The sequence below is a fragment of the Aulonocara stuartgranti genome (genome assembly GCF_965226115.1).
Source record: "Aulonocara stuartgranti genome assembly, chromosome: 22".
NCBI lineage: Eukaryota > Metazoa > Chordata > Actinopteri > Cichliformes > Cichlidae > Aulonocara > Aulonocara stuartgranti.
The window spans coordinates 1,627,837-1,636,970 of record NC_138957.1 but is presented as its reverse complement, the minus strand read 5'-3'; the positions used below and the strand labels follow the sequence as shown (position 1 = coordinate 1,636,970).

At 45.9% G+C, this 9,134-nt stretch overlaps 1 protein-coding gene and 1 long non-coding RNA gene across 3 annotated transcripts in view; one reads left to right on the top strand and one right to left on the bottom strand.

Annotated features, from left to right (window-relative positions):
* Nucleotides 1-236: 236 nt before the first annotated feature.
* LOC309698889 lies at nt 237-2,184 on the bottom strand. Its single transcript, XR_014274207.1, has 3 exons — nt 2,100-2,184; nt 1,464-1,593; nt 237-1,030 (listed from the first exon to the last, which is right to left on the bottom strand). It is a non-coding gene; the product is annotated as an uncharacterized lncRNA (long non-coding RNA).
* An 85-nt stretch (nt 2,185-2,269) lies between these two features.
* Nucleotides 2,270-9,134, top strand: part of thrb (thyroid hormone receptor beta) — a 116,458-nt gene continuing 109,593 nt past the window's right edge. For both annotated transcript variants that reach the window (XM_082521596.1, XM_082521595.1), the window contains exon 1: nt 2,270-2,612. The gene's annotated coding sequence lies outside the window, so the exon portion shown is untranslated. The remainder of the gene's footprint in view (nt 2,613-9,134) is intronic.

Genomic DNA, 9,134 nt, shown 5'->3' with positions numbered 1-9,134 from the left:
TATTTTGTACTCCTGAATATGCCATTCACTTGTTAAAACCATCCTGTAGTCTTTAGGCTTTGTATTGTTTAAACTATTTTAAGTTTGTATGTTTAGATTATATTTGAACTCAAACAGAGTTGAAAATGTTTTATTAATCAGTGCATTTTTCTTCGTAGCCGAGCAACATTTGATGATGATTTCTCTACTGCATCCAGTTATCAAATGTAGCTTTGTCTTGTATAAAAATGTGAGTCAAGAGTCAAATGGCTTTATTGTGATTTCAACCACATACAGTGGTACAGTACACAGCGAGAAAAGACGGCGTAAATCAACACAGGACGACAGAAAGTGCACGTGTGCAACCCCAGAAAGAACAGAACGATGTAAGCACACAACAGTGCAACAGGAAAGTGCAACAATGACAGTGGGTTGTGCAAAAAGACTGAGCATTGTGCAAAAGGTACTTGAGGTAATGAAATGTATGAAGGTACGTGTGTGTGTGTGTGTTCCTGTCTAGCTATCTTTGTGAGGACCGAAATCTGCATTCTACTATACTTGTGAGAACCAGCAGTCGCTTGTGAGGACACACAACCCGGTCCTCACATTTTTGAAGGCATTTGAAGGCATTTTTGAGGCTCAAAATGGGGTTTTAGTGTCAGGGTTACAATTAGGTTATGGTTAGGTTTAGGGTCAGGGGCTAGGGAAACCATTATGTCAATGAGGGTCCTCACTAAGATAGCTGAACGGGGTTGTGTGTGTGTGTGTGTGTGTGTCTCAGACCAGTGTCTGAGTGTTCAGGAGACTGATGGCCTGTTTCGTAGTCTGGCCCGAATGCTCTGGTACCTCTTGCCAGAAGGCAGCAGGCTGAAGCCTTAAATGGTTTAAGTCAAGTCAACTAATTGAGGTTAAGAGTCTGAAGAGAGTGTGAAAGTAAAAATGAAAAAAACCTGGTTTAATATAATTACAAGAATTACAAACTGGAGCTCTGGAGTGACGCTGACTCTTCTCGCTGTGCTGTAAGGCCATCTGACTATATGCTTGAAGTGATCTACAGGAATTAAGGACAAACACTACTTCACTAGAAGCAAAAGCCTTGTGAAACCTGTGATAAGTGTCAAACCAAGTCTTTTATACAAACCACAGTTACACTAATCACTAACCAAAACCCACATGTCACTGACTCTTAGTCTTAAAATGGTTAACAGATCATTTACAGTTGTATGAATCGTCCCTGTCAAGTTGTGATCAGACAGAATTCTGTCCAAGGTTTGAATATTCAGTCCTGCAAAAAGTTCATTTAAAACTATTAAGAACGTGGTAGAAGCACCTGTGGTATAAATGTGAAACCCCTCAGTAATTTTCATTACTTGACATCAAAGTACCTGAGATGAACCTGGTAATAATTTCACATTTCTGCATTGTCTCGTTCTCAAATGTTCACATTCAGCAGATTTTCAGAAAACTTGACCTCTGATCTTTACCTTGAGGCTGCGCTAACTGAGATTCGAACTCATCCAAGGCTTTAGTAGATCCACCTGTGGTGTCGATTTCAAAATCCGATGTCACCTTGTTCTCCAGTCATTACACTCACAACTTGGAGGGTTGCCCACCCTGCACGGTGAGGAGGATCCCCGCCAAAAGGAAAGCAGTGAGGAAAAACCCAAGATGTTATATTTCTGGTAGACAGAGTAACTTTTGAAGTCACAAATTTATTACATCACAGTATATTGACATTCAAGTTCAGATGACCTAATTCTCTATGATACAGCCAGATTAACATCCTTCTTTTCATCAGTGGTTTACTTTAATAGTTTTCACTGTTGTTGCTGCAGTCTGTGAAAACAAGAGCATTGCTGTGGAAATCCAACCTTACTTAATGTTCTGCACACACGTGAAACAATGAATCGAGTAAATGATGGCTTATGTGAAACAAAGACACGATTAGAAAACAGTATTCAGGTTTCTGCATAAAGCATTTGTTACATACTTGTGTGCACATGCATAACTTGCATTCTAATGTAGCTATAGAAAGTGACTCAAAAATGACTAAAGTCCAATATATGTGCTGTATTTAGGCCAGTGTTGCGTATATATGCAGTAGTAGTGTGTTAGCCCACCTCACACGAGTGCAGAATAAAGCCGGAGCAGCGTTTCCTGCCCTGTCGGCATGTACCAGGCGGGCCTACTGTACCAGCAGCCAACCGCCATCGAAAAAGAGCGAGGAGAAAAAAACTTGGAGTTTGTAATAAGGGCGAGGCTTATTTCGCGCAGTTCCTGCTCTGCTCTCTAATTCCCCACAGCGTTCAGTCGGAGAGCTGCAATTGTGTCGTCTGTAATGTGTCTGAGCTGCTTCTTTTCAGCGTTTGTTTTCGCTTCCACGTTGAAGTTTTCAGCGTCCAGAGCAAACACTGACACAGTCGCTCACACCGTTAGCTCACCCTGCACTCAGTCCGCTGCGCGCACAGACCTCGCCTGATTTGCACTGGCGCGGGTCATTTCAGGTTAAACCCTGGCGCTGTGTCCCGTTCACTTTAACCGACGGAGATCAACGCTGGTTCCAGTTGAGGCGGAATGCACACCCACTGGGACTCCGAGTGATATTTGGACACGGGCTTCGTCTTGCATATGCGGTATGTTTGTTTTAGAGGGTGGGGTTGGGGGTATTTTTGACAGCAGTCTTGCTATTAACAGCAGCCTCTCCAGAAACTAGCTGTGCGCCACTGTGGTAGCTAAATCGCGGTGCGTCGCGCTTCCTAAGCTAATGTTCATATTAATTTTTAACATAGCCGCAAATGTGTTTATGTCCTATGAAGGGACGGCGTATAACGAACTTCATTCACAATTCGTGCAATTCAAGTGCCGTGCTAATCGTGGGATTGTTGGTTCGTGGACAAACGTGACTTGGACCTCAGCAGAAGTGTCGGGTTCTGTGTAGCAGTTCGGTGCGCAGTTCTTTTTGAAACAGCAACGTTTCATAACACATATTTAAACATAACAGCGATCTGACCCTGCTCTCCGCGTCCACGGCGGTGTGTGTTGTCGGAGTGAGGCAGCAGGAATAAAAGAAGAATTTCGCTAAAAGTTAAAGTTTTTTTCCGTTCCCGGCGTGTTTTACCGTCGCCGAATTGCACACTTGCTTGTAATAATGCAGAAACTTTCATCCGCGTTTTTTCATAGTTGGCTAATGTCAACAGAAAGCGAGAGGCCGTGCAGTTGTCAGATATTCGGCTCGAGGTTCTGTCAGGAAAACAGAACAGCGCGTACCCCGGAATGGCTTTGATAAAGACTTGAGGGAGTTGCTTTCGGGCCCAAGTTATCGTTTCCCTCATAGCTCAGAGTATCCCACGAGCAGTGAGCACGGCTCGGTTTACTTCTGTCACTTGACTTAAATACATGTATGTCACCTACATTTCCGCCTTAACCTTTGCTTTCGGTTTAACAACAGGAACTTTCACTCAAGTGTCCAGCTAACATCTGGCGTGTAAAACAAGCAGTCCCTTCCACAGTGCATTAGCGACTTTAGTGTTTGGGATTACATAGAGTCAGCGGCGCTGGATGATTGGCTCTAGTGGACAGAGTCGATCCCAAGTGTTAAGCTATTTACAAACAAGCGTCACCTGTCCTACGTGCCTCGTCGTAGTGCGATATTCGTTTAACAAGCTGTAGTGATACTTTCACGCACTGTTGGGGGGGCTAACGCGTGCGAGGCTGAGCGAGACAGCTGATTGTGGGAATTTGTGTTCTTTTGTTTTTGTTTCGTTTTTGCCTTGATGCTGTGATGAGAGGCTTTATGTGTTGCACAGCACTTACTATATGACTGCAGCTGCTGTTCCAAGTGAACAGTAACAGCATCAATTATAGAATTCAGAATTAACAGACATTTTCAAGCACCGTACGTTTTATTTCAAAAAGGGAGAAATTAAAGGAAGCAGTGGTTTTGAATGAATGGTATTTAAGGTCATTCTGTCTTTGCAACTTTTTGCAAGAGCGTGTGAGGACAGTATTCACTTGTGACATCAGTATATCTAATCTGCACTGTTTGCAGCAGAACCAGCTGCAGCAAATAGATGTAATGTGTTGGTTGGCTGTTGTTAAGCATTTGTGTGCGTTGAAACCTGTTTGAATGTATTTAAGGTGGAGCCTTGACAGTCGTCAGTTTTGTCCCCTAATAAAGAAAAGCTGAGGCGCCGCAAAGTAGGTTTCTGACAAGTCCGTTAATAAAATTCTGAGAGATCAAAGGTATTGTGCAGATTTCATTTCTAAGAAGCTTCTATCAGCTGTTCCATTATTCACAAGGGGTCGTGGCAGCAAATAGCTCTGCATATTTGATTTGGCAGATCATTATACCCGATGCCCTTCCTGATGCGATGCCAGGGACCTTTTGCATGTTAGACAACTGTGTAAACCATTACACTATTTTGCTGCTGTGCTCAGTGACTGTGTACATTCCTGTTTGTAGAGTCTACATGTTTCTGGGTCACACTCGTGTTTATCAACCAGGGTAAGAATCCAGATGAATTCAGAAGGTGCAATTTCAGAGTTCCTAGTCTGAATAGGGTTTCTTACTTGGAAAGTCAGAGCAACACTACCAACAATCCGAGATGGTGGCAGTGAACATAAACAGTAATAAAACGGAAACTTTGAAACTGTCCTGCCACTTTTTCTATTTGTGACTCACTAAATAAGCACTGACCAGGCTCTATCATGAATGTACTTCAGCAGTACGAGTCTTGTGCTGTGATGCTTGACGGCTCTACCTTACTAAGAAGCTTTCTTTTGAATGCACAAACTCGGGACTGAAAACACTTCCAATTTCCGAGGTACCTGACGCAGTCTCTTGTTTGTCCATTATTAACAATGAGCAATAACATTACAGACCAGCCAACGATGCCCCTGTGATGAGTTCACACAGCAAGACTGCGTGAACTCATCTGTGTATGCAGTTAATGGGCATGCTAATGCAAACAAGGCACATTTGAACCACAAATACTATTTGAATTTAATGGGAACGATTTGACTTTTTTACTACCGAAGACCTCAAACTGCTCCCCGATGACTGCGCGTAGCTGTGGCAGACTGGCTAGCTTTACCTGACAGTTTGCACTCGACCTCCTTTACTAATTATCACGTAAAGAAGTTCCACACAGGGCTTATTGAAGCTGTAGTCGCCTCTGGTTTTATCCTTTTACTCTTTTAATGTTTGCACAGTGCCAATAAATCGAATCAGTGTCACACTATCTCACAGTATATTTGCTTGAAGTTGGTAGTGCATTCTTTTATTTGTGTTTGCAAACAGCTTTGCTAGGTGCCACTTTCCATTGCCACCAGATCATCGTATCTCACCAGGCACCGGTAAGAATGAGAGGGAAATGGACGTTTTAGAGCAGCGGTCCCCAACCCCCGGCCCACGGCCCGGTACCGGTCTGTGAGTCGTTTGGTCCCGGGCTGTGAGAGTTGAGGCTCGGGTGTGAAATTTATGGTTTTCAGGGTTTTTATTGTTAACTCAGCTTCCCTGGGTCTTTCCCGTGTTGTAGTTGTGCGTCTTATTTTGAAAGAAATGTTTACACGTTACCATAGCGACCAGAGAGCATTAAGGAGCAGAGAGGAGGACGTTACGCTCAATGTTGTTGGTGCACTTCAGGAGGACGCTGCTAACAAAATTCAAATTCAAATTCAAATTTTATTTGTCACGTACACAGTCATACACAGTACGATATGTAGTGAAATGCTTGGACAACTGCTCGTGACCTAAAGAAAACAAAAAAGGAAAAGGCTATGAATAAGATAGGAAATAAATATGAAAAATTAAAAAGGGTAAATTTAACTAGGAAGGAATAAAATATAAATTAAGGTTAAAAATGAAATAACTGTACAACACAAATTAGAATGAAGGGTAAATTTAACTGGGAAAGAATAAGATAAAATATATAAATTAAAGTTGAAAATAAAATAACTGTACAACAAAATACACAATATAGAACTATATAAGAATGTATGAAGAAATCTAAATCTAAATAAATATATACACAATAACAGCAGCTGTACAAGTATTAACCGGAAATGAAGAATATAGTGACCAGTGTTGTGCAAAACCAAAGTCCAGAAAGTCCAGTGTGTGTGTAAGAACCATATGTGTGGGTCAGTACTGTGTGGTGGTGTGATTGAGAGACCGTATCGCCTGCGGGAAGAAGCTCCTCCTCAGTCTCTCTGTGTTGGTCTTCAGGGAGCGGAATCGCTTTCCTGACCTCAACAGAGAGAACAGTCTGTTGTTGGGATGGCTGAGGTCCTTCACCATCTTCCTGGCCTTGATCCAGCACCGCCTGCTGTAGATTGAGTGCAGGTCAGGGAGCTCGGAGCGGATGGTGCGCTCAGCTGACCGCACAACCCTCTGTAGAGCTCGTCTGTCCTGCATGGTGCTGTTCCCGAACCAGGTTAAGATGTTTCCCGCCAGGATGCTCTCTATGGTGCACGAGTAAAAGTTCCTGAGCACCTTGGAGGGCAGTTGGAAGTCTCTCAAGCGTCTGAGGTGGTAGAGACGCTGTCGGGCCTTTTTCACCACGGTGTTGATGTGACAGGACCATGACAGGTCCTGCGTGATGTGAACTCCGAGGTATTTGAAGCTGTCCACTCTCTCCACTGGGCACTCGTTGATGACGGGGGTCTGGTAGTTCCTCTCCTGCTTAGTGCTGAAGTCCACTATCAGCTCCTTTGTCTTACTGACGTTTAGAAGGAGGTTGTTCCTCTGGCACCAGTTCTCCAGATTCCTAATCTCCTTCAGGTAGGCCGTCTCGTTGTTATCAGAGATCAGGCCCACCACGACGGTGTCGTCAGCAAACTTGATGATGGTGGTGGAGCTGGTAGTGGCCACACAGTCATATGTGTACAAAGAGTACAGCAGGGGGCTCAGAACACACCCCTGGGGGGCTCCAGTGCTGAGAGTGGTGGAGGCTGAGACATGTCCGCCCATCCTTACTGCCTGTGGTCTGCCAGTTAGGAAGTTGGAGATCCACTGACACATAGATGAGCTGAGTCCCAGATGCTCCAGCTTGGTGGTGAGTGTGGAGGGAATTATGGTATTAAATGCAGAGCTGTAGTCTATGAAGAGCATTTTAACATAATTCCCCCTTCTAGTGTCCAAGTGAGTGAGTGATGTGTGGAGGAGATGAGAGATGGCATCGTCTGTGGAACGATTTGGACGGTAAGCGAACTGTAGTGGGTCCAGTGTGTCTGGTAGTGAAGAAATGATGAAGTCTCTGACCAGGCGTTCAAAGCACTTCATCACTACTGAGGTGAGGGCTACAGGGCGATAGTCATTGAGAGAAGCAGGGTGGGGTTTCTTCGGGACAGGAACAATGATGGACTCTTTGAAGCATGTGGGGATCACCGACTGAGATAAAGAGATGTTGAATATCTCAGTGAACACAGGAGCTAGCTGGTATGCGCAGTCTCTTAGGATACGACCTGGGATGCCGTCTGGTCCTGCTGCTTTCCTGGTGTTCACTCTCTTGAAGGCTCTCCTTACTTCATGCTCGGAGATGACGAGCACGTTTCCGGTGCTGGCAGTATCTTCCTGTCTGCAGCCGTTAGCGCCGCTAACACTAGCATTGTTGGAGACCTTAGCTGCAGCCTCGAAGCGAGCATAGAAAGTGTTCAGCTCGTCTGCCAGAGTCACGGCCGCGTTCGTCATACCGGTTGTTGGTGCTTTATAGTCCGTTATTGTCCTTAGTCCCCGCCACAGGCTCCTAGAGTCACTCTGTTGGAGTTGTGACTCTAGTTTCCTCCCGTAGCGCTGCTTCGCCTCTTTCACCGCCCTCCGCACGTTATATGACGCGGCTTTGTACGGGTCCATGTCCCCCGTCGTGAGTCCCGTGTTGTAGGCAGCGGTGCGGGATCTCAGAGCGTCGCGGATGGTTTTATCCACCCACGGCTTCTGGTTGGGAAACGTTGTGATAGTCTTTGTCTCCACGGTATCATCCGCTAGTTTCCCGATGAATCCCACAACCGCTTCCGTAAACACGTTGACGTCATCGTCGGAGCTGTTTCTGAACATGCCCCAGTCTGCGTCATCGAGTGCGTCCTGTAACGCGGCCACCGATTGATCCGTCCAGCGCGCGCGACCTTCCTCTGAACCGGAACTTCCTGTTTCAGCCTTTGTTTGTATTTTGGCATGAGGAAGATGGCGGCGTGATCAGATTTGCCAAACGGGGGGCGGGATTGTGCCTTGTAGCCGTCCTTGACCGTAGTGTAGCAGTGGTCCAGTGTCCTTTCACCTCTAGTGGGGCAGGTGATGTGTTGATAAAAGTTCGGCGCTGCGCGTTTGAGGTTGGCGCTATTAAAGTCCCCCGTCACAATAAGCGCAGCGTCCCGGTGTTGTGTCTGGTGCTGTGTGAGTGCCTCATGCAGCTCGCATAAGGCGGTGACCGTGTCCGTTGTGGTGGAATATAAACGGCACTTACAATGACCGATGTAAATTCCCGAGGTAGATAAAAAGGACGACACATGATGGACAGTAGTTCCAGATTTGGTGTGCAGGAGCGTGTGAGAGGAACAACGTTCGCACTGTTGCACCAGTTGTTGTTCACCATTAAACACACGCCGCCTCCCCTTGACTTCCCCGAGTCCCGTGTCCTGTCCATGCGGTGAACCGAGAAGAACTCGGCCGGCTGGATGGCGTGGTCCGGCACCGCTGGGTTCAGCCATGTCTCGGTGAAGCAGAGGAGATTGCAGTCCCGAATGTCTCTCTGGAACTTTATCCTGGCCCTGAGGTCGTCAAGCTTGTTCTCCAGTGACTGGACGTTGGCGAGCAGGATGCTAGGCAGAGGTGTGCGGTGTGCACGAGCTCTCAGCCTGTTCCTGACGCCGGCTCGCTTCCCTCTAGGCCGCCGCCGCTTCCCTTTGTTCTCCCTCGAGATCTCACTCGGCCAGCTCGGATCCGGAGTTAAAAACTTCGAATTGTGAGTACATTGTAAACCAATAGAAACAAGAGTGTCACTGTCATACCTAATGTACCCAATGGTGATGATTTTGCCGATTTAGAAACGCTGAAAACTAACTTAAAAAACAAAGACAAAGAAAAAGTGGTCGGAGCAGTCGTGACGGCAGCCGACCTCACCGGCGCCATCTTCCCAAAGTTACACAATTACACACTGAAT